Source organism: Colias croceus, chromosome 17 (genome assembly GCF_905220415.1).
Source record: "Colias croceus chromosome 17, ilColCroc2.1".
Classification (NCBI taxonomy): domain Eukaryota; kingdom Metazoa; phylum Arthropoda; class Insecta; order Lepidoptera; family Pieridae; genus Colias; species Colias croceus.
Window position 1 is genome coordinate 8,806,986 of NC_059553.1, and position 23,749 is coordinate 8,830,734.

Here is a 23,749-nt window from a genome sequence, read left to right on the forward strand (position 1 = left end):
CGGTGTTAGATAGCCCATTTATCTAGGAAGGTTATAGGCTATATTTCATCACGCTACGGGCAACAGGAGTGAAGCCACGGGGGTGAAACCGCGCGGAGCAGCTAGTCTGTGATAAACATTCAAAGTGAATGTCCTGATACTAAACGTCTTCAACTTAATCAAAAAATAATGTTAAGTTTTTGCAAAAAAAGAAGAGCATGTGTGGCGAGCACACGTGTCAGAAGTGAAACTTCTTTGTCATGATTAAAAGATACAAAAATCGTCGCCTTACTCCATGACGTGACGGTATTGCCTTGTCGCGACCTTTAAATTACACTCTCAACGCGCCTAAAGATGTTTCAGTTCAAAAAATTGAAGGTGTAAAAACTACAGGGGATTCAAACTCAAACTTGGCCATTAAAAAACTAATTTATACGTGTATCCTGCCCATCGATATCACAGAATAAAATCGACATTTCAACCATAAATAAACAAAAAGCAGCTATAAATTGTATCGTGTCTCGAATTGATTGATTTATTAAAACCGATGTCGATTGTGTTAAAACAATGTCCGTGGTCGAGATTTTTTATCTATTGAAACATTTTTAGATATTTTTTGTTGATTTCATTGAATTTTTTGTGGATTTCTATTACTTTGAATGTTCCGTTATTGAGGATGATGATAGGATTATTATTAAACTCTCATCATCATTGATTTTATTTACACAGGAAAAATATATTTTTACATTTGATTATGTAGGCGACTAAATAAAAGCTGAACTTTAAAACCGTTAAAACGATTTAATTTCTAAATACAATACTAAATACTTCTCGCGTTAATCCAAACATAAACATATTTATTGAACAAAAAATCGACTTTTAATAATATAGTACCTACGGAACTACCTAATGAAAAAATCTTGTAACATCATCAATATACATAAAGAAAGAAATAGGATCAGGCGCATAGTTCATAATCGCTGACTTATCGGATATTCAATACACGATAAACAATGTGCCAATATGACCACGTGTAACAGTATGCTGAGAAATGCTTAGGTTCACGTTCCCAGACATACATTTGACACTATCAAACTGAATTTTTCGAACTCAAACTTAAACTAAGGTAAATAGTTACTTTTTCATAATTTTTAACACGCTTTTATTGGCTTTATCTGTTTGTTTGTATGGCATGGCACAGGCATGAGAATATTTTTAATGTATGTGAATATGACAGTTTGTATGTACCACGTGAATATCCTCGTAACGCCCAGGCTATTTTTTACCAAACATTGGCTTGCAGCCCAAGTACCTTTTAAAAGGTTCACATGGTGCGGACCCAGAGGTGATGAAATCTAAAAAAAGTGCCTTATTATTTCCGTATGAGCGTGGGATTTTTTCTGCATGTAAATGTATGTCAGTGGAAGGTTTTGAGACACTAAATAACCCCAAATTCGTTATTCTTTATTTAGGCATATGGGCTTTAATGTATTGCAAAACCCGATTTCGCAAAATTCGTATTTTTGATATTATTGATTAGCGGTAGACAATATAGGGTTTATTTTATATTACAAAAAACAATGAACATAAATATTTGGATTAATACATGTCTTCCAAAATTTTAATGACCAAAAACATATCTCACACTTACAATCTGAGAAAAAAATATCAATTTTTGAACACTATGATCATTATTTTCTGTACTTATTATTTTTAAAGGCTAGTTTATCACGTGTTTTAGGATTTCTATCAAAAGAAATCCACTTCCAACAGATGACAGAAGCAAAAATTAACAAGTTTCTAAATTGGACCCAAAAACACTATATAATAGCAACCCATATACCTTTTAAAATCAGAATGATAGTAGGTAAATTGATATATTTCTATAGAACTTTTAAATACTTAATTTTGCAAATAAGAGTTGGTTTTTAATAAAAAAACTATTATTTTCAGATTCTTCAGAACTGGAAGAGCTTTCTTGGTTTTGGTTTATGTTGTAATCCTCATCTCCAAATAGTTCATACTTTTCTATATCTGACTGATTTAAGCTTCATCTATTTGCTCCAAATTTGCTCATCTCTAATTGGGTTACCTGAAAAGGATAGGTACTAAAAGATTCTGTAACAGACTAAATAATTTACTTTATATTATGAAGGAGAAAACGGTCTAAATCATAAGTTGCAAAGGCAAATCAAATTGATTAGTGGTTTATTCCCTTATACCTTTTAAAATCCAATAATATGTTAATACTCTTATACCTTCTAAAAGGTATCCAGATTTTACGAGGTTATTTTACACGTATATTCTTTATTTTCGCGTAAATCTAAATGTAATTATAATATTTACTTATTTGTCAACAAGCAGAGTAAGATACTCTCAGTTAAAAACCTAAGATTGCATCAATAATCATGGATTGAACTTACCACGTCCTCTAGTCAGTCGAGATGGCCAGACTTTTCGCCGGAAATTACATATATTTTATTTTTCTATTGGCACTATTGCTTAACCATAGACAAAAACATACTTTCCAGTAGCCGGATAAAAAACAGTAATTAGATTTGGCGCGTTATTTAAAATGTCACGGCGTTTTCAAATCAGATACTGTCAGATACCTTTAAAAAGGTACCGTGGGCGTTTATGTCATAAAGTTGGATAACAGCTTGGGCCGGTACCACTATCGAGCTGCATGCCTTTTAATAGGTATCTGGGCGTTACGAGGATATGACTGAAGTCGACGAATATAGGTACGTGAAAATGGTCCGATTCCAAAAACTGCTTGATTACGGCGCGTAGCAGTATCGCTATTTTTTGTCGAGAATTTTTTATTTCTATTACGAGGACCGAATTTCAATACCGAAAATCACACGCTTGAACATCCAGTACCATAAGTAAACTTCAAAATAGGAAGTCTATTACGGCTGCAGCAACCAAATCTATATGATGAAAAAAAAAAAAGTTTTTTATCAATCAATTTTAAGTGAGCACATGCCGGAAACGCTGAGTCTATCAAAAAACCTGCTTACAAAAGATTAAAAATGTATAAAGGGTGATCAAAGCGACCCTTACGCATTTACGATGCCACATTAAAGACCAGTAAAAAGGGTTAGATATGGTCTTCATTTTAAATGCCTGTTAAAGGGTAAAGATGGTCTTCATTTTGTTATTGGGATACAGCCAAATCCTGATAACTCCCGTAAAAAACTGTAATAAATTTTTTGTTCGTTTGTTTATGACTTAACTTGTAAAGGCCCGACAAAAATGTGGCGTTTCAAATTCAAAGTAAAACATAAATATTTATTGAATAAGACTTCTTATAAAAGGCGCCATTACGAACAGTATACATACTTCACAACTATTAACAATGCTTTTACGCACATAAAATGGTTACACAAGTAAATTTCAACATATCTATAGTTAGTAACAATTCAATGAACGTACAATGAAGATATTGAAAACTAGCTTTTCGCCTGCGGCTTCGCCCGCGTTTTCAAAGAAAAACCCGCATAGTTCCCGTTCCCGTGGGATTTCCTGGATAAAACCTAGCCTATATTATAATCCTCGTGGATAACTAATGTAGCTTTCGAATGGTGAAATAATTTTTAAAATCGGTCCAGTAGTTTATGAGCCTATTTCATTACAATCAAACAAACAATAAGTTTTCCTCTTTATAATATTAGTGTAGATTAGTGTAGATGTAATAAGGGATGTTTTAATAACAGAACAACAATTTTTAGAAATCATGTTTGCATGCACACACAAAAACAAATGCATTGCATGTTGCAAGTATGAATGCACTTCTCATCGATGGAGGTCTAATTTAATAAATTAGAGGCATTATTCGTTTAAGTACACTTTTCTTTGTATCAGAGAACACTTCAAACACTGCACTTTCGTAACCTCATTGAGGAACACGAATTAAAATGTGTATTAAGCTAGATGGCGCAAAGTTTTAAATGTGTGAGCGAGCTTTGTTTATAATCGAAAAGAATCAAGATAAAGATATTAACTATAAGTAAGAGATTACAAACAAGAATAACTAATTAAAGATCCAAACGTAAACGTTGCTTATTTGTAATTAATTTATCTTGACACGTGAATTTACAAAATAATTTTCCCAAAATTCCGAAATTGTTATCAGATATTTCTACATAGTTTCCCAGAATAAGCAGATATTGTATAAATTGAAATCATACCCAGTTATTATACATAACACTTTGCAAACGTGAACGTTTTATAAACCTCTCGTCAACAACTGACAAGCCCCACAACTAAGCGGTTTTCAACACTTTCAACAACAAAATGTGTCACGATCACCACACGTTGCGTTGTCCTATCCAGTTAAATCTATAATCTGTGTACCATCATTAGCACTTGTCAAGACTAATGGTGAGACGCAGATATCTTCACACGTGATGCTCTCCTGGTAATTGGGTCAAATTGGCCGCTGATCAAACGAAATTTAGCGTGGGAATATCAATAATATTAAAGAGTAGAAGAAAGAAATTTGTATGGCTTAAAAAGTACAAAATTGATTTAATTTTTTTTAACAATTTGACTTATTAATTATTATTCTTTGTGTATAGTAAAACTAAGGCGCAGATAACTATAGTGTTTGTCTCTTACACGAGTTATGACTCCAGAACAACTGAATCGGTTTTCATAATTTTTGGTTTACTGAAAGAAAATTGTGCTTGCATTGAAACAACAGCTCTAAAATCTGAGATCACTTAAAAGAGCCAGAGGAAGCAGCTTGTATGTAATAAAGCAGTCCATAAAACAGCGTCGAATAGCTGGCTATATTGTTTTAGTAGTAAAACCCAATAGACATGTATTACAGTATTGATTACCTTGTTAGCAAATATCTATTTGCTATAATGCATTTACTAACAAATCCCAGTCATAGTTAAACTACTGTTTAACATCCGATTGTTTAAACTGCGTTTACCGTTACGTTGCTAGTAGCAACGCCCGGTTAATAAACTAAGGTTGTAGATAATTCTAGATATTTATGTGTTAATTCACACGCATATTTGCAATGGTGAATTATAAAATATTTCTGAGGTATGGTGCAGTCCCGTTACCGTTTTTGTATTTGCTATAGCGGATACTTCAAAGTTGTCATTGTTTGGTGTAATAAATACTTTGCAATTAACGGTAGTGCACCGCGAAATGCAAAATACATATTATGCATACATTCGATGAAATGTCCGACTGCCTTTAGTGATTTCTTCTAATTCTAAAGCATCAATGTGTTCACAAGACTTCTTGAAATAATACAAATATTTAAACTAAGTATAAAATATGTGCCGAAATGCTGGGACTTCATATTCTTTAGGGTAAATATATTGCAATTTGCACCTAAAACAAGAAAGCACTATTCCTAGATATTATTTCCATGAATTGAGCTTTCTCTCACCTTAAAATAATCCAGAAATAAATAAACAATTTCGTAATGCATAGCCCTAGATATTGAATTATCAAGCTATTTTATTATTTTATCATCCGTATGAAAAACTATAAATTTGTAACAACTTCCTCGCCCACGTGCCATCGAGTGCATAAATCTTTGTATATAAATAAAATTGTTTTCTGCTAAGGCTTTCTGTAGACGAGCGTCGAAAGCGCGAAGAAAATATTTTGATAACGAGTAAAAAATGAACGGAATTATACCTAAAATATAATAGTTATATTATATTTTAGGTATAATTCCGTTTGAAATTTACAATGTTTTGTGTTCCTCCCAATATTTATTTATTTTCGAATAGAAATCGATGCACTTCACTCTACAGTATGTTATACATACTTTAATTATTATCTATCCCACTAATATTACACTTTAAAAATGCCTACTTACGTAATAAATGATTAAAACCTTTTACCCGAGATTTTGTACGTAGATAGATCAACGCGGGAAAACGACCTACGATCTATCTAATCCATTTACGAGTACACTTTATTACTAATGTAAGTGTATTCGATTCGATTAGTTTTTATTATTATAGAATTAAAAGAAAAGCTTAAAATAATCTGCGTTTCATCCGCTCGTTATTATTTCACTTTACAAAACATAAACAACATAAAACTGCATTTAATACATACAAAATCTTTTTATAGAGTGAATTTATTTTAACGGCAATAAAATCGCGCTTAATGTTGGTATTCACGTTTGATAAGCATGGGATCTTGATCAGGCAAACCCCACATCCTTACCTTATTATATCTACAGGAATATTCGGAAATCCGAAATTCTGTAATGATAAAGTAAAACATATACCGTCCGCCTTAAATTTGATTATTGTGGTAATTTTTTAGAAATATCGCATAATATTATTACAAAAGGGTAGTAACTAGGTATCTGTCTATGCATGTCATCTAACCAACCGCCTTATTCAGCCTATAGTCTCGTAAATAATAAATTACGGAACAAATACAGATTCTTCTAACTACGACCACAGAACCTTGTGAGTTGTGTATATTTACAAAAACATATAAATTTTACGTTCAAATATAATTTAAAATACCATTAATCTCGTTATTTTTTAGAATCTACTGATATTAAAATTAGCCATAAATAATATCTATTCTAATCAACATAACATAAATAAGATATGAGAAACGTCACAGGTACATAATTGTCGATAATAACAGAATCTATATACATATAATAAATCTGTAGAAGGGTCAATTCTGTACATTGAAAATATTGAAAAAATAAATACCAGGGGGTGTTACTTTACTGGATCGATACCAAACCCAAATATGTGATTAAAAAAATTTTTGTCTGTCTGTCTGTCTGTCTGTATGTGAAGGCATCACGTAAAAACTAGCGGTTCGATTTCGATGAAACTTGGTATAATTATACCTTATTATCCTGGGCGTAAAATAGGATACTTTTTATCCTTGAAAAATACGTAGAAAAAAATTAATCTTAATTTTTCAGTTTTATCCATAGGCGTTGTTCCGTAGAACCGCGAACACACGTTGCGTATTATTATAGGCCTAGCCGTATTTGGAAATTGGGTCCAATAGATATTTATAAGATGTTATTGTCAGAGGTACTCAAAATGGAGAAATAAACCATCCACGCGAAGACCGACATCCGCGCGGACGGAGTCGCGGGCGGAAGCTAGTAGTAAATAATATTTAAACAACAATATTCATAATTTTTACCCGACTTCAAAAAAAGGAGGAGGTTATCAATTCGGCCGGTATGTTTTTTTTATGTATGTACACCGATTACTCCGAGGTTTCGGAACCGATTTACGTGATTCTTTTTTTGTTCGATGAGGGATGGTGTCGAATTGGTCCCATAAACATTTTATTCGGATAGGCCCAGTAGTTTTTATTTTATGAGCATTTTTGTCTGTATTTGTAAATGTTGCAAGTGCAAGTTTGAAGTCGGTTGTTTTTAACGCAGTTATCACTTGTATGTTACAAAATTTAAATTGGTGACCTCTTAACTAACCCTGTAAGTGACGATCGATCCGTGTGGATTTTCCCACTGATATCCTTTATTTTGTAAGCGAAAGTTTTTAAGGACATGTCATGTAAAAAAATTGTTATTACGAAATTATTGACTCACGAGTTTCGAAGATCGAATATTGTATGCGTTTTGGGAAAAAATAATGATTGCTTGCACTTGGATAAAGTCTGAATTTAAATGAGTTATACCTACCTAGTACCTTTTGAATTACATATAATATGTAGATATTGCATTTCGTTCTTAGTTTATTAGATACCTACCTTTTCGAAGCTAGGCAATATGAATGTAATATGATAAAAATAACTTTGTATTTAGATTTTCTTTTCATATCAATATTCAATACTATTTTCGAGATTTTCATTATTTCTTCTTACCCTACACAAATCAGTGAGCAGTAATTCTTAATTTCCATGAAAAAGATTACTCTTTTTCTGGGGAAACGCATACACCACCAAAACAGTGGGTACATGTTGTACTAATATGCGGAACTTCGGCAATATGTAGTGTAATAGTAACGCGGAACGGGTTATCGCGTTTAAGTTCAAGGCACTATAGCGGCTAGGGCTGTCACTCGACAATTAATTACAATAATATTATTATCAATTATTTATGTTGTGATTTATTACACGACTACAGGATTGCGACCTAATTCAGAATGTTTTCTTTACTATCAATTCATATTTGCATTTCATCGATTTATAGGTACAAAATAAAAAAAAACCTTATAATTTTTAATATTCCCTTTAATTGTGCTAATTGATATGTATTACCTCTTTTTAGTACAGTAAATTGAAGTGGTTAAACATTTTCTAAGTAAATACTTTAACAACGATACGATATAAAAAGTAGTCGATACCGATAGATTCTATTAAAAAGGACAACTTCATTGCTTTTACCATGTATGGTCTTACAAATAAGTTATATGGCCTCATTTGAAGAGGAACGCATTAGATATCAGTAAAAAATATACAGTTTCAGAACAACTTAATTGTATTTAATTTATAACACGAATATTACCAAAGTTAGTTAAAATAATTTATAGGTAATTTAGTTACGCCTATTTTAAAATAGCTTTCCCTTCCTTGAGCAGAGATTTTTTTAAAACAGAGTTTTAAATGATTGGTTTACTTAAAAGCTATTGGAAGTAAAATTTGAGATGGTAGGATGAGTTTGACTAAATATAAATATTGAATTTTTAAACGATAGAAAAAAATCGATCAAGAGGCGGCATTCGAACTCGCTGCTTTCCACTAATCCCGGGCGGTTGAGTAGAAGTTTTAAATTTAGATATTCCCGTCGACTTCAATAATAATAATATTATAGACATTTATTCATATAGGTAACTTTAGTACACATTCACCTAAACTTGTTGGGTTCATCCTTTGGACTCTGACCGATTTTTGTGTGTTTTTATTCGTTCATTTATTTTATTTTTTGCTATCTCGTGTCAACCCTAGTATAGACGTATTTGTGGACGTATTATTATCAAATGTATCAAATTGAACGACAGGTCACCGATAAGCTCTTTATTCCGCATCCCAGTTAGTTCTTACTTAATATGTGTTTATTCTTATCTAACATATTGTAGGTAATTATAATTTTGTTAGTTGTTACATCGAGTTTTTTATCGTGTTTATTGTTTATACTAGGCGAATGCATTTGGAAATATTTATACATAGGTACCTATTAAGTTTATTAATTACGATAAAACTATGTATGATTTTTCGAATCTATCTTTAAGATCAAGATTCAAGTTGTTTAAATTATTCATATTGTTGCATTGTCAAGCAATGTTTTTTTTGTCAATTTATTTTTTTCAATTAAAATTAAAATGAAAAAAAAATCGATAAATTAAAAAACTCACCAAAAATCCTAGTCGAATCGAATTACACGGCCACAGACGCCACAAACATTTTTGAATTTTTTAAATCACTCGAAAACACAAATTCACTTTAAAATTCGAACAATTTCGGCCACAAAAAAAAAACAATCGAATCGATATTTTATTATCTATGCAATGTGATTAGAACGAAATATTTAATCTATATTTTTTTTCTAATATTTCAAAATTCGAATACGAAATGCGCGCGATAGTTGCGTTCGCAACCGAACGGCGTAGCTTTCACAGTCGCTGTCAAAATCTAACTGCTTCGTAGTTCGTTCGTCCGTTGTTGATCATTCGCCGGCCGCTCGACCAACTTCCAATTGCTGTTAAGTGGATTTCACACTAGTAAGAAATAAGTACTCGAGTTATTTTTACTATTTGATTAAGTTTTGTTATTGTTAATGAGTGGGCGAATTTATTTCCAAGGAATCAATGCTTCTTCAATGAAAGGAAATGAACAAATGAGAAATCAATCTTGTAAGCAAAAGAAAGATAAAGTTATCTACTCACGTGAACAAACATTGTTTCTTCGATTGGTATACGACAAATAAGATAACAAACAATAATAAAAATTGTTAACAACGTGATTAATAAATATCTACCTAAAGACTTTCTTTCAACTAACAGGCTGTATTCAGCCTTGTTATAGCTACATAACATTAATTTATCAATCAATTTTAACACTCCAATTAATTGTAGTAAAAGGTATCTAATTTGCTTTAGTTCATGAATGAAGTAAACGTTATTTTTAGTTTTTGTTTACTAAAAGTTGCGGGTTTTAATCAATCGTCGCTGCCGATTCTAAAGTAAAACATGTTGAGTAAGGTTTCCTCGTAAATTACAAACTTCTGAATGAACGAAATTCATCATTACATAATGTTCGTTACTGTAAACATAATATGTAGTTTTAAATTATTCTTATCCGTTTGGGAACGAGTGAATGAAATGAAAAAATATTTTTTACAATAAATTATGAACAAAATATGGGAAACTAACTAAGATACATACCTACATAAGATTTAAAAAAAAAGTTTTGATAAGGTACCTAGGTAATTTTAATATCTAGACTGACTTGTTGAACATTATTTTCAATATGGTTTTCTTCTCGCGTTGACTAAATACCTATTGTTTGTACAGCTGATGTGCAAATGTATTGGACTGAATATCGTTTATTTTTAATACTTCTCATCATCATTGTGCATTTATTTAGAAAAATAAAAAATGAATTTTTGAACGGATTTTTGTTTCCTTGTAAAAATCGTAGATAATAATTTATCAGGAACAGTTTAAATATAGCTTAAAAATCCTTCGGTTAATTCCAATAGGTAGGTACCTATCTATTAGGGCGAATATATATTTTTTTAATGTATAAATAAAAATGCATGTATGTATGTTTTTTTAAATATTGTCAATCATAATTTAAATAATAAATTATATTTAATTTTTATTTATTTAATAAATTTTAATTGTATATCTATTTGTTTATCAATAAAAGAGCTAAGAACTAGTCGATCAACAATGACCTATTATGCTCTTTTATATATCATAGGTCGATCAAGTATTTGTTTACAAAATTTAGTACAGTCTACTCGACAACAGATGGCGCTTATATCAAAAGCTCACTATCGCCTGCTAGATGGCGCTGTCCCGAAACGAGGTGTACAATATTGTAAATTAATTAAATATGCAGGAAACGTCTAATTGTGCATAAACAATAATTATTATTACGATGTAATATTAATTAATTGCGACTTATTTTGAGGTTATCAAGTGGCGTCAGCGCTACCGGTGGTTAACTGCTGTTTATGTTTTTTTAAGAAAACATTATTACGGAATTATATTACTGGATGATAATAATTTCTAATTATAAATATTTAAATCATTCTAAATTTAAAAGTGCAATAAAAATTTAGACAGTCTGTAACTGAAAATTGTTTTTTAATATATTGTTTACCAAGTGGGTACTAGGTACTTTATAAAACGTTTATAAAATAGAAAGCGTATGAATGAGGTTGATACTGACTTTTTTTATTAAAATAATATTAGGTATGTGCTAAGCCTGTATTAACTGAAGATTTGTCGTATAATCAGATACAGACTTACATTAATCTTTTTAGCCATTAAACCTATTTCAATGATTTTATATTAATACCTACTAGCTTACCGCCCGCGGCTTCGCCCGCTTTGTCTAAAACCTAATAAATTATATACTAAAACCTTCCTCTTGAATCACTCTATCTATTAAAAAAATCGCATCAAGATCCGTTACGTAGTTTTAAAGATTTAAGATTTTAAGATTAAGAGACGGAGAAAGCGACTTTGTTTTATACTATGTAGTGAAGTAGTACCTACTTTCATATATGTATGTATTATAGTTATAATTACAGAGCCAGTATAATATTATTTTTGATACAGAAAACCTTACAAAAATTATGACACATTGACCGCTAATTTATATTTTCTATTGGAATTTAAAGACCTTGATGTGTTCTTATTTCAAGAATTCAATGACATTTCACAACTAAAAAGACTTACAATATATTTCAAGCGCTTACAGAAATAAATAAAAAATAAGCAGGAATGTAAAAACATTACATTTACTTTACAAGGTAAATTACAATGATGTAAACTAGGCTATAGGTTTTTACAAGCACTTGCCTATATGGTACCCTGAAACTACATAAGTCAAGGAATTTCGATATGTCGCAGGTAAATGAAGATTTTTATTAGGGCTGATTTTGCAATCCTTATTCGTGATATTAATATAATCGTGTAAATATTTAATTAAACGGGAAGTTTTAACCAAGGATTGAAAAATCGGCCCTAAATCTCACAAAATCATGGAAATTTGTGCATAGGCATCGTTTATTATGTCCATATTTTACTTAAAATGGTTAGTTCGTTTCATTAAAATTAAATAGGTATGTATAGTGAAGAACAGAATGAATGAAGAAGTCACTCGTATCGTCGTTAGTTAGGTTACTTTTTAAAAACTACATAGAAATCTGGTTGTTTCGCGAAATGTCTGATTTCCTCATTTCCCTGCAACATATACACATTATTGAAAATTGTTTTTATACGGCAAGTATACTATAAAACTTCCAACACGCGATCGATCGCGTGCCCTTATCGAAATATTACAAAAAAGTTAACATAAAACATTAGTATGTCGAAATAAAAGATCGTTTTATATGCTAATCCTGAAATTTCAGTTCAGAATATTTAGGTTATGGTTTGTCTATGAAAATAGTAGCACATTCGAATACTTCTTATAAAAATTTTGTAATTTCAATGACATACAATTTCTCTTAGTTTTATTTAAATGCTAACGTTAATAATAGTTTTCTTTTATGACTCTCCATAAATGCTTAAAGTTCAATTGGAATTAGCAATCTACAGGACGACCTTTTACGATTTAGGTACCATAAATTATTTGTCTATGTGTATTTATACCCTAAGGGCGGCCGTACACGGACCGCTCGAGCAGTTAACGGTTGAGCGACGTACACGGACAGCTCGAGCGGTCGGCGTCAACTGCTCGAACCGTCGGTTGTTGACCTGATGTTGATTTTTTTGACTAGTCAAGTCATTGATTTTCAGGGGGGGAGGGAGCCGTCAAGGCTCTAGCGCAGTCAACGGCTCGAGCAGTCTATGCCTCACGACCGCTCGCGAGCCGTCAACGGCACGGTGGAATTTCGTCATGCAGTTGACGGCTTGAAGCGGTCGCGACGGCTTGAGCCGTCACGTGTACGGCGGTGAATGAATGCCTATAGTTCACCGCGCGGTCGCGGCTTCAAGCGGTCGGTCTCAACTGCTTGAAGCGGTCCGTGTACGGCCGCCCTAAGGCCATTTGATGCAACACAAAAGTGCATTTTTATTCATATATTAACAAATAACTAACAGGATGCCAATATACATTATTTCAATACATTGTTAATCTCCCAACCATGAAGATATGGTCAAATAGCGATTGTGTTATAACAAAAGCCATTTGCAATGCAAATAATTTTCGTATTAATATTTTATGTTGCCTGTTCAATAAATGTGCTAAATTAATATGTTTATGTACAACGATTATTACCTAAATGTTTTTAAATGCAATAGAAATTGATTTTTATTATGTTAATAACTAATTGGCCGCTTCTCCTAGATTTTTATTAAAGAAAATAATGATAAATAAATAAGAACACATCAAATACCTAACAAACACGTTGATGATAATTAAACTGTAAATCTGCTAATAAATAAAAAATACGTGTGGCACTCGGGGACTGCCGCGGTATTAACGCTATTGCATGTTATGCCTTCAAGCCACACCTTCGCCCGTCGGAGTGGGGAGCGTGAGGTTTTTTCGTTACGGAATTTCTGGATTCGGTCCCCGCGCTCGAGGCCCGCGATAGAAGCTATGCAATAGCTTAATAAATAAATAGAATTCCTCCACGTTTCTCCTGTAACAATGTAGGCATTTAAATTTTAAACTATTCTCTCATCTGTTAAACTAAAACTAAACAAATTCCCACAACCAATTTTTTACACAAGTCAATTATTTTTAACGTCTTTATCGTCATTTATTTATGCACGTAAAGGTTTTACCTGACTATATAATATACTAGCAAACCAAAATGTGTTTTGATTTTAAAGATATAGAGTTTATTTTCCCTTGACAGTTATATTATAATTGGCAGGCTTTGTGAGGCTTGACTGTAAGGGAATTCCTTTGTTTCGTGGTACTTAGGGATATAGAAGGTGGAACGTTCTATACCATATTTAGCTTCTTAGTTATTTTGACTATGTGACTAATGCCAGTAAATATGTAGTTCACATATTTGAATATTAATTCAGTTGGTTACATTTTACGGTTTAAAAATGCATACTTATAGATACATTTTACCCGCATCCTCCGCTCATAATGGAGTTAATAAAATAAAAACACAATGTAAAATAGATTCCTTTTTCAGTCAGTTAAAATTTGCATTCTGTACCATCTCATCAACGTCCATTTCAAATACAGTTAAGCTTTAATAATAAAAATATGAAAAAAGGCCTTAAAAAGGCCTCTGCGTGTTGGATCCGTGTCCCCACGTAAGCTTTCCAAAAGACCGGGTACCGTCCTTCTCATGGTATCCGAGTATTATGTTTAAATAAGAAACATACAATAATAATTAACCATGTCAAAATCTATTTCAAATGTATCTAAAAGGTAATTAGTACATTAACCATGTCTAGATTCATGCAGGCTATAAATCGGTCATCACTTTAGCAGCGGTAAGGAAGTCGTTACATTATAATAATATAGCTATCAAGCTGATATATTATAAGGATGTTTAATGGATGGTGCTTTTAATATAAAATAGGTTCGTTAGATGATTTAAATGTTACCTTAAATGTAGCATAAATAAATTCAGTTCGAGTTTCCGTAAGATTTATTACCGTCTTCAAATGAACGAGCTTTTCGATTCGTGTCACGCTATTTTGTGATTATTGTTATATCGTGATTCAAAAATCAAAGTTGATTTGCCGGCTTCTACTTAATAAAGTGTAGAAAATTTTTTGCAAAAGTCTTTCCCTACATTAGCGGAAACCTTCGTACATTGTACGAATTATTGCACGCATGACGCAAGTGATTCACTCGGGCATAGGAAATGTACATCTTATCTTCCCTACTGAGTGAATAAAGCCTTGAATCTTCTTTCTATCTTATAAACCAATATTTAAATTGAATACAAATAGTAATAAGTATAGTTTTAAATTGTATCACTGTATAATAACCAAACCGTATGACACCCGTTTGAGACTAAAAACGCGCATACCTATAGGTATACACCACTTTGGTTGGCATATAGCCATTAATTATTTGACGAAGATGTTCCAGACTTCCACTACGACACACCGATATCCTTTAAAGTATTATTAATAAAATACAATAATGTATTGTTCACATTATTCGTAACTTATTATTCGTGCGGTCAGATAACACGTCAACTATATTTAGTTGTAATTACATTAATTGCATCTGCAAGGCTGCTATAAATTACAGAGGCGCCTGTGATGAACTTTTTATCTTTTATTGCTTTTATTAACTAGATGCGCGTCCCGGCTTCGCTCGGGTTAATTCTGGGATAGTTATGAATTTAATTAATTTAAAATTTTTATCAACTTATGTTGTGTCAATCGGGAATAACGAAATTTTCTTAACGGTTACAGTAGCGCTAGCTACTATTAAGTAGTCTGTGTTATAGACTAAAATCGGTCTAGTAGTTTTTGAGTAACATCGTAACAAACAATAAAAAGTCAAATCTTTCCTTTTTATAAAATAAGTTTGCTTGCGGTTCTGTTTAAATAGTAGAAGGTTAATATTTTTAAGTTCTATAAAATATTGTGCTAAGGTGCTCTTAACACCAAGTAGCAATTTCCATCCAGAATATACATTTTTTTTAATAAAAAATAACAAAATACAGGTAAAAAATAAAAAAATGAAGAAAAAGCAACAAACTTCCAAGTAGTATTTATTTAACGTAGTCAGTTGCACAAGGCAAATATTTGTTCATTATGAGTCACTACGCAAGTATAACCTAGTCTAGACTCTAGACAATGTAAACCTAAGTTGCTAAGTAGAAAGTGAATCACAGATTTACAGATAACATATTATGTGTTCCGTTTGACGTCCGTAGTCCATTATGGGAGAGTACATCGCCTTTTTCCCCGTGAAGTCGCTAGATGGTGCTAGTTTTAAGCCCGTCACGTGGTACCGCCGCCAGCGCCGCGAGTGGTGGGGACAAAACTCACCACAGTTCCGGCAAGCCACCAGAAATATCCTCATTGTTGCGTCGTTTTTCAAACCGTACGCAAGTCGTTAGATTATATGTTATTTTAAAATACTGTATTTTAAAATACATTTATTCATAATTTAAATTAAAGTTAAGTAACAATTTTAAACGAACTTTCGAGATTGAAGTAGAAAGTTCAGTTTTTTATTTTTAAATAGTTTTATAAAAAGTCCGTTACGTTTCATAGTGAAATGAATATTCAAGTGTTACCTGCGTTATCGTTATTTCAAACGAAGAACGAAATTCGGATTTATATGAAGTATAAATCTGCAACCACGAGCGTGGCATCGCGACCATAGGTCTATAGCGCAGGCCAAGGGCCTACCGAATCGTGTCGAGCGTCTTAACAGTGCGCTTTCTACGTGTTTCCGAGCTGAGTTCTACTACTTGTTCGGGGTCCAGCGACGACGAGGAACCGCCGCAGCGTGTATGGCGCCGCCAGCGCGCGCTCAGCCGCTCGTGTGCAGGTTTGAGATATTGTCTCAACACGGTGAGTCATGTTATTAATACATTATACGTGATTTACGATGATTTCAATACAAATCTTTCAACGTGAATGGTTATTACTGGATGTTACACGTTAGATAATCCATTTTCACAAATATCGGTTTTAAGATAGTATTATTTGCCGATAGCAGATCCGAAACGTGTTTCGATCTTTTGATTTTATGCCTCCTTGAATCGTATTCGCTACGCGGACATTATAAATGTATGTGAATTGTGCCTTCCTTTTCCGAATTGAGGGTAAAATAGAAAAACGATTTCTTAATATCGTTAGATTAGAAAATCCATCCGATACGAGTCGAATCAAGTAGAATGTAGTTGCCTATATCTTGTAAGCACAATAGAAATAGGTAAATTATTATTATCAATTTCTTACAAATATGTTAATAATAATTTTTGCCTGACGTATTAAATTAGTCCGCGACTCTGTGCCTAATTACTGCTAAATTTAAATGCGATTTCTATTCTCTATACAAATAAACTTAAGAATTAATAGAGATGCTTTGAAGGAGATTATTGATAAGTTTAAATTCATATAAAATTCCTCCCGCTGTGGAATGTATTTTTTTTTAACTTGCTAATCATGGCGTATGCAGATAAACGGATTTGATAAGTTGGTTTAAAACTCATCACAATCAGTTTTTACCAGTACACTCAATAACCGCTAAGATCGACTTTTTAAGTCGTTTCAAATCATTTCATCAATACAAAAGTTAGAATCAGGGGAAACACCAAAAGAATAAAAAGGGGGGGGGGAGAGATTTTCAACAAACAAAGCTCAAATTAATCTCATCACCCTCGAATACCATGTAATTCGAAAACCAGCCATAGTTTTCACTTAGAGGTAATAATATTTATTTATTCTTTAACTCGGACATCATATTTTATGTCTTTGGAGATTCAAGCCACTATTGAACATCAGGGGTTCGTCAATCGAACACCATGACTATTGTTAATCAGCCCTTTTTATAATTAAGAAAAGCAAGTTCTTCAAATACAGAGTAATTTTCAATTTCACACCCATGACTGTTAACTGTGACATGACATACTCGTCTTAAAATTATAATTTTTGTATTTGCGAGGCTATCGACTACCCGTACGTATCGACGCCTCCTATATCCTTGTATCACTATTGAATACCATATCGATATTATAAATACATCATAAACGAAGGTCGATTACTTAAGATAACGTATCAGCCCTTCGGGCTAGCGTCAGCTCATAGAATGTTTGCGACAGTCACAAACTGGACTGCTCAAGAACCAAGGGACTGTGGCCTTCTTGGTGATCTACGTGGGCAATGATTTGCATTCACCGGAACAGCATGTATACCACATTGAAATGAAATGAAAATATTTATTTTGCAAGAAATGTAAAAAATTTACATATGTTATATTGTTTCATTGTTCAGCACAAATCGCCAATTGATTGGCTTGCAGAGACTTTGGAATTGCAATTCAACTCAATTCGAAATAAAGTTCGTCTCTAACCTACTTTGGAATATCAATCCGATAGAATCTATTCTGACACCCGAGCGTTTAAGATTTTCTACGAATGGTTTGGAACACGGAAGCAAGTTGGAAATAGGCGATGGAAATGGTAAATTGAAAGTGTCAGTGCCTAAAAACAGGCTTAATAGCAGGCAGTTGGTCCCTCAAGCAGGCACACCACCTCTTAGGGTTTCTCAACTTTGCAACCTTCATCACCCTCCGGGGAAGGATGCACTGCCGCATGCTATAGCGCCAAGGGAACGCCTCTCGGGGCTTATTACCTTTGCAACCTTCATCACCCTCCGGGGAAGGATGCACTGGCGCACGCTGCAGCGCTACAGAAACGCCTCACAGGCTTAGCACTTTTGCAACCTCTATCACCCTCCGGGTAAGGATGCACTGGAGCACGCTGCAGCGCTACACGAACGCCCCACGGGCTTATTATTTTTGCAACCTCCATCACCCTCCGGGGATGGATGCAGTGGCGCACGCTGCAGCGGTACAGGACCGCCTCTCAGGCTTATCATTTTGAAACCTTCATCACCCTCCGGGGTAGGATGCACTTACGCACGCTGTAGCGCCACAGGAACGCCTATCAAGGTTTGTCATCGTTGCAAATTTTATCATCCTCCGGGGACGGATGTACTGATACACGCCACAGCGCTACATGAACGCCTCTTAGGGCTAATCAACTTTGAAACCTTTGTCTCCCTCCGGGGAAGAATGAACTGCCGCACTTGTTAAAGATCTAGTTCAAAAACATCTTTTAAAAGCAAGTAAGTGTAAAAACAAGTATATCTACCAGCCGTATCCAATTCACAGGAAAGTCAAAGCATTGAATGAAGGGACCTTGGACCCAGTGTCAAAAAAGTTGGTATGGAAATTGAAATGTTTGCAGTAATAGCTTTCCTAACCTTGACAGTCGAGGTAGTAAGAAAAATTTCATTCAAAGGCAGAACGAGATCTCTTTGACAAGAGTTATTAGTTTGAACGTTTGAACACTTCACAAGCTGTACAGCTAGGAAGCCGAATCCTCGCGCAATCGCGCCGGCTCCTAATGCAACGTGCTCGAACAGTCGACACAAACATTTCCATTCAGAGGGGAATTCTACAAATAAATTTTAATCACAGCTCAAACAGCTTACGTCATCTCAAGTAAGACAGACTTAAACTTAAACAACCGGCTCTATTGCCTCGAGTTCATTATAATACGGGTAGTATTAAAGTGGAAGAACCAGTCTTTGCACCCAGACCTCAAGAGCCGTGCTACTATCAGGATAAGTCTTCTCAATCGTTCACTGACAAACACGCACAGGTTCAGCACAAACTCAAATACAGAACCTACAGCTGAAAGTCTGGCTCATTTTGGATAGGTCAATCTGTTGTACACCTTGATGGACAGCTTAAAAAAAAAAAAAAAAAATAGAAACATACATAGACTGCTGTTAACTACTGACCAGGCTATAAAAGGATGCTAAATGCTTAGCTAAATTATGTATAACTGACGGTTTAGTACACTATTCTTATACATAAAATCAGTCAGTTTGTATTAAAATAAAATAAAATTAAAATTTCATCTGATCATTTAAGCAAACATTACCTCAGGGTATTTCCTTAGCTAGAACAAATCTTTCAAAATTACAAATCCGGAAGGCAAGGAAGGTTATTCAAAAACTCTTTATCGAAATAATTTTAAAATAAATCAGCATAATAATTATTTATCTATGTCATTAATAAAATAAACAAAAAATTGTTTGCATTTATTAACGTGCAGCTATGTGATTACTCTATTAGTTTTTGGACGTGTTCTCTATTTATTCCTGTTTACATTACAATTCAAAACAATGGGTCGATAGTGAAGACGCGTTTTAACCTCGCATTCCGCATTGGGCTCCAAAACATATTTTTCCACATACTAGCAATTATTATGTAAATATAAATCCAGTTTCAAGGCACATAAGAACGTTTCTTTGCATTTCCAATCCATAAGAGGTTCTCTGACTAATTTGTTTATTACTAGGTACACAGCATCCGGTGAGACCAGCTACAGCGGCTATCATAGGTGGCAGGGTAAAGCGAGCTGTTTTCGAGTCAAGGTCGAAATCTGGGTGATGTTACATAGTTATAGTAGCATCATCAATCTATTTGGAAAAATATCTAGTTAATGACATTCTTGCAAAAGTAAACTAGAGAGATGTTTATAAACATTATTATTTAGTATTTACATACAATTTTTTTTAAAGAATATAATAAATTCGATCACAAGGTGGGATTCGAACCCCCGTGTTTCCGCCACATGGTGGAATTATTATTATATTATTGTCGTAGTGTATAATATAATGCTAAACAAAATAGAAGTCATTAGTAATCACAATCGAGATTTTTCAGCCTACTCAGGTTGAAAGGCACATACTGATTAAAATGTTGACAAGATATAGGTACTTGTAGTATATTTATGGATGTATTATGTACCATGTATAAGGTATTGAGACAAATTTTCAATAATTATCAAAGTCATGATTTTATACATTATATACTTTATATATAGGATATATATAACCTTTTTGGGGCATTACTCTATCACATTGTTGCGTTTTATTTATCAAGCCACCAGGAGATACCAAACAACTCTCTCATAATGGACTACGGACGTCAAACGGAACACATAATATAGAAATTTTACCTGAAAATAAAATTTGTATTATGTTTCCTAAGACGTCCGTAGTCCAGATAAGGTCTTCCTGGTGTTATTTTTGCACCAGTGCTACCGTATCATTTATGAGACGAACAATGAGGATATTTCTGGTGGCTTGCCGGAACTGTGGTGAGTTTTGTCCCCACCACTCGCGGCGCTGGCGGCGGTACCACGTGACGGGCTTAAAACTAGCACCATCTAGCGACTTCACGGGGAAAAAGGCGATGTACTCTCCCATAATGGACTACGGACGTCTTAGGAAACATAATACAAATTTTATTTTCAGGTAAAATTTCTATATTTTCACTTGATAAACTGTAGTTTTTAAGGTTGTATCATTTAATTTAGTATCGTTTTAAAAATACATTACTCTACTGTAGAACCAGAGAAAATTACTAATTACTAATTAGCGATAAATTTAATTGCATAGGTGTTCAAATTTATGTGGATATTTCATTATTTTATAACGACTTAATGCTCAATTTTTACGTAAAATAATTTTCTGAAACTGAAGCATCTATTTAGTATTTACATAGAAAACAATGAAATTCAGAAAGTGACATTTATGAGTAAGAGACGATTCAAAGAACTTTTACAGTATTAAGTAAATAACAATTATTTAAAAAGTGATTGAACAGTATTAAAACAATTTCCTGTCGGCAAAGCAAAATTAACTCTCTACCATACACGTACATACAAGGCTATGTTAGAAATCTAGTAATTACCTACCATAAGCTGCGTCTACGCTAGGAGAGCCGAGCACGAGTGAAGCACGAGTGAGTGAAGTGTCTCGGCTTGAATAAAGTTGGTCCACAGTCCACACTAGACGAATTGTGTTCGGCTCGTGCTCCGCTCGCGCTCGGCTCTCCTAGCGTAGACGCAGCCTTATACCCAGTAGTAATAGAAAAATATAGGTTTTACTAGAACAGTAATAATATAGAATTTATTATGACATTAATTATAAAAATCACTTGGCGTTAATGGATTTAATTGAAATGTAATTTATATAGTTTATTTAATGAGCTTGATAATTTTATTGTTTAACGATATGGCTTCATTCGTAACAATATATTATAAATCATGTAGGAAGGGTTATGTGCACGTTGTTTTATCATGTGTGATTAGTATATTAATTTTATGAAGATTTTATTAAGTATTATTATTTTGCTCTACATTGGTACCTCAATAGCTCTTTACTAAAATAAGTAATAAAAATTAAGCATTTGTTAACGCGTTAAAAAGACAATATAGGTAAGATCATAAAGCATACAAGCAAGAAGCATGAACTTACATCGACAGATATGGATCATGTCTTAGATTTCCTTACCTGTGTATCAATCACTATAATATTATCTTTACATGTATAGAAAAGATAACAATAAAAAACAATCAATTCTCAAATGATCATTGGTCAATGTCAAATTTATGAGCATCTACCTATAACCACATAAAAGGGATTGTGCAAAAAATGAGGTTTCGAAACAAACTACCTGCATGCACTCTAATAAAAGAAGACGTTCCCTTATACACTATACTTTTAGTAGTAAAACAATTTTGACTCAAAATATTTTGTATATAAGGTTCAAAATCGATTATGATCTTACAACATAATAGCAGAGAAAAAGGGAAAAAAACGTGATATTTATGAATCAATAATGACACGTACCTAGTTGCACATTCTTCATATTTCTGTACGATTCATTCAGCTGGTCGACAGGTATTGTTCATGTTGCCTTTTTTAGCATTTAAATATGCGAGGTATGGTTGCTATATAATATGTTTTTTTTATAAAGTATGGGTAATGGGTCGTCTTCTCTTTTGTTTTGAGTTCCCAGCGTTTATCTAATGTGTATTTGTACGATTCGCGATGATACCTATGGTTTATGGTTGTCTTTTTAAAAGGGGAGGTTCTAAATTCTATGTTCCTCTATTTTTTGAAGATATATAGGTATATTTCTATCACCTGTGTTTTATATTATACAGATGAGACGTTAGAATGAAATGATCGAATTAATTCCATACGATTTTATTATACTGTCCTACCTACTATATAAACTTTGTTGATTACAATTTTAAAATATATAACTGCTTTGTAAATTTATGGTTATCTATTGTTTGTTGTATTGGTTCAATACCATTTGAAAATAGTGAAGTAAAAATAAACTGCAGTGGTATTATGCACACACTTATAGGTAATCAAGAGATTGTAGTATATTAAAATTAAAAACACATTCAGTATCAAACCATTTGTATAATTACTAAGGTAACCTTCGCATATCCGTATTCCTGAGGTCACTTGTCTTGCATCGATTAGTACATAATTGTAGTAATAGTTATTTATATAATTCATCATTTTATTCCATCATAGTTCTATGAAGATGATTAGATGATTGTCTATGGTTATAAATGCTTGAAAACAGCATTCTTTGATATCTAGCGCGGCGGTTACAGTAAAGGTCAAATTGCACGTAAATGCCAACTCTTTTCTTTATTTGATTGAATAAAATTAATCTTAAGTATTTTAGTCATCAAGTGCACAAACATTGAATAGATTCTTTGGTGTAGGAAGAAATAAAGTATAGTATATTCCATTAAGAAATGGAACTCAAAAAGTATCTAAATTTTGATTGAAATTTTGTTGACGCGGGTGGTTAAGCCGGGTACTCACGTACCTGCAGCAGGGGCAATATTGGAATTGCACCCTTAATTGTAATGTATATAATATACATATAGGCAATCAGGGGCAATTTAGAGAGCAGCTGAAATTTCTCCGACCGCCGCCGTGCAACCGAGATCGTTCCAAATTCCAATATTGCCCCTGCAACAGGTACGTGAGTAGCCGGCTTTAGACAATTGACTCTATGGAATTTTTTCGCATATATAAAA

The 23,749-nt window shown here is 33.2% G+C and overlaps 1 protein-coding gene and 1 long non-coding RNA gene across 3 annotated transcripts in view; both read right to left on the bottom strand.

Annotated features, from left to right (window-relative positions):
* The window catches only part of LOC123699392 (phospholipid phosphatase 2-like), an 80,035-nt gene that overhangs the window by 49,879 nt on the left and 6,407 nt on the right, over positions 1-23,749 (bottom strand). The window contains exon 1 of one of the 2 annotated variants that reach the window (XM_045646338.1): positions 9,327-9,591. The exons of the other annotated variant lie outside the window; for it this stretch is intronic. The gene's annotated coding sequence lies outside the window, so the exon portion shown is untranslated. Of the gene's footprint in view, positions 1-9,326; positions 9,592-23,749 lie in introns of those variants that run through there. 2 annotated transcript variants of the gene reach the window in all.
* Positions 1,423-2,697, bottom strand: LOC123699407. The gene is made up of 2 exons (XR_006752517.1): positions 2,403-2,697; positions 1,423-2,071 (listed from the first exon to the last, which is right to left on the bottom strand). It is a non-coding gene; the product is annotated as an uncharacterized LOC123699407 (long non-coding RNA).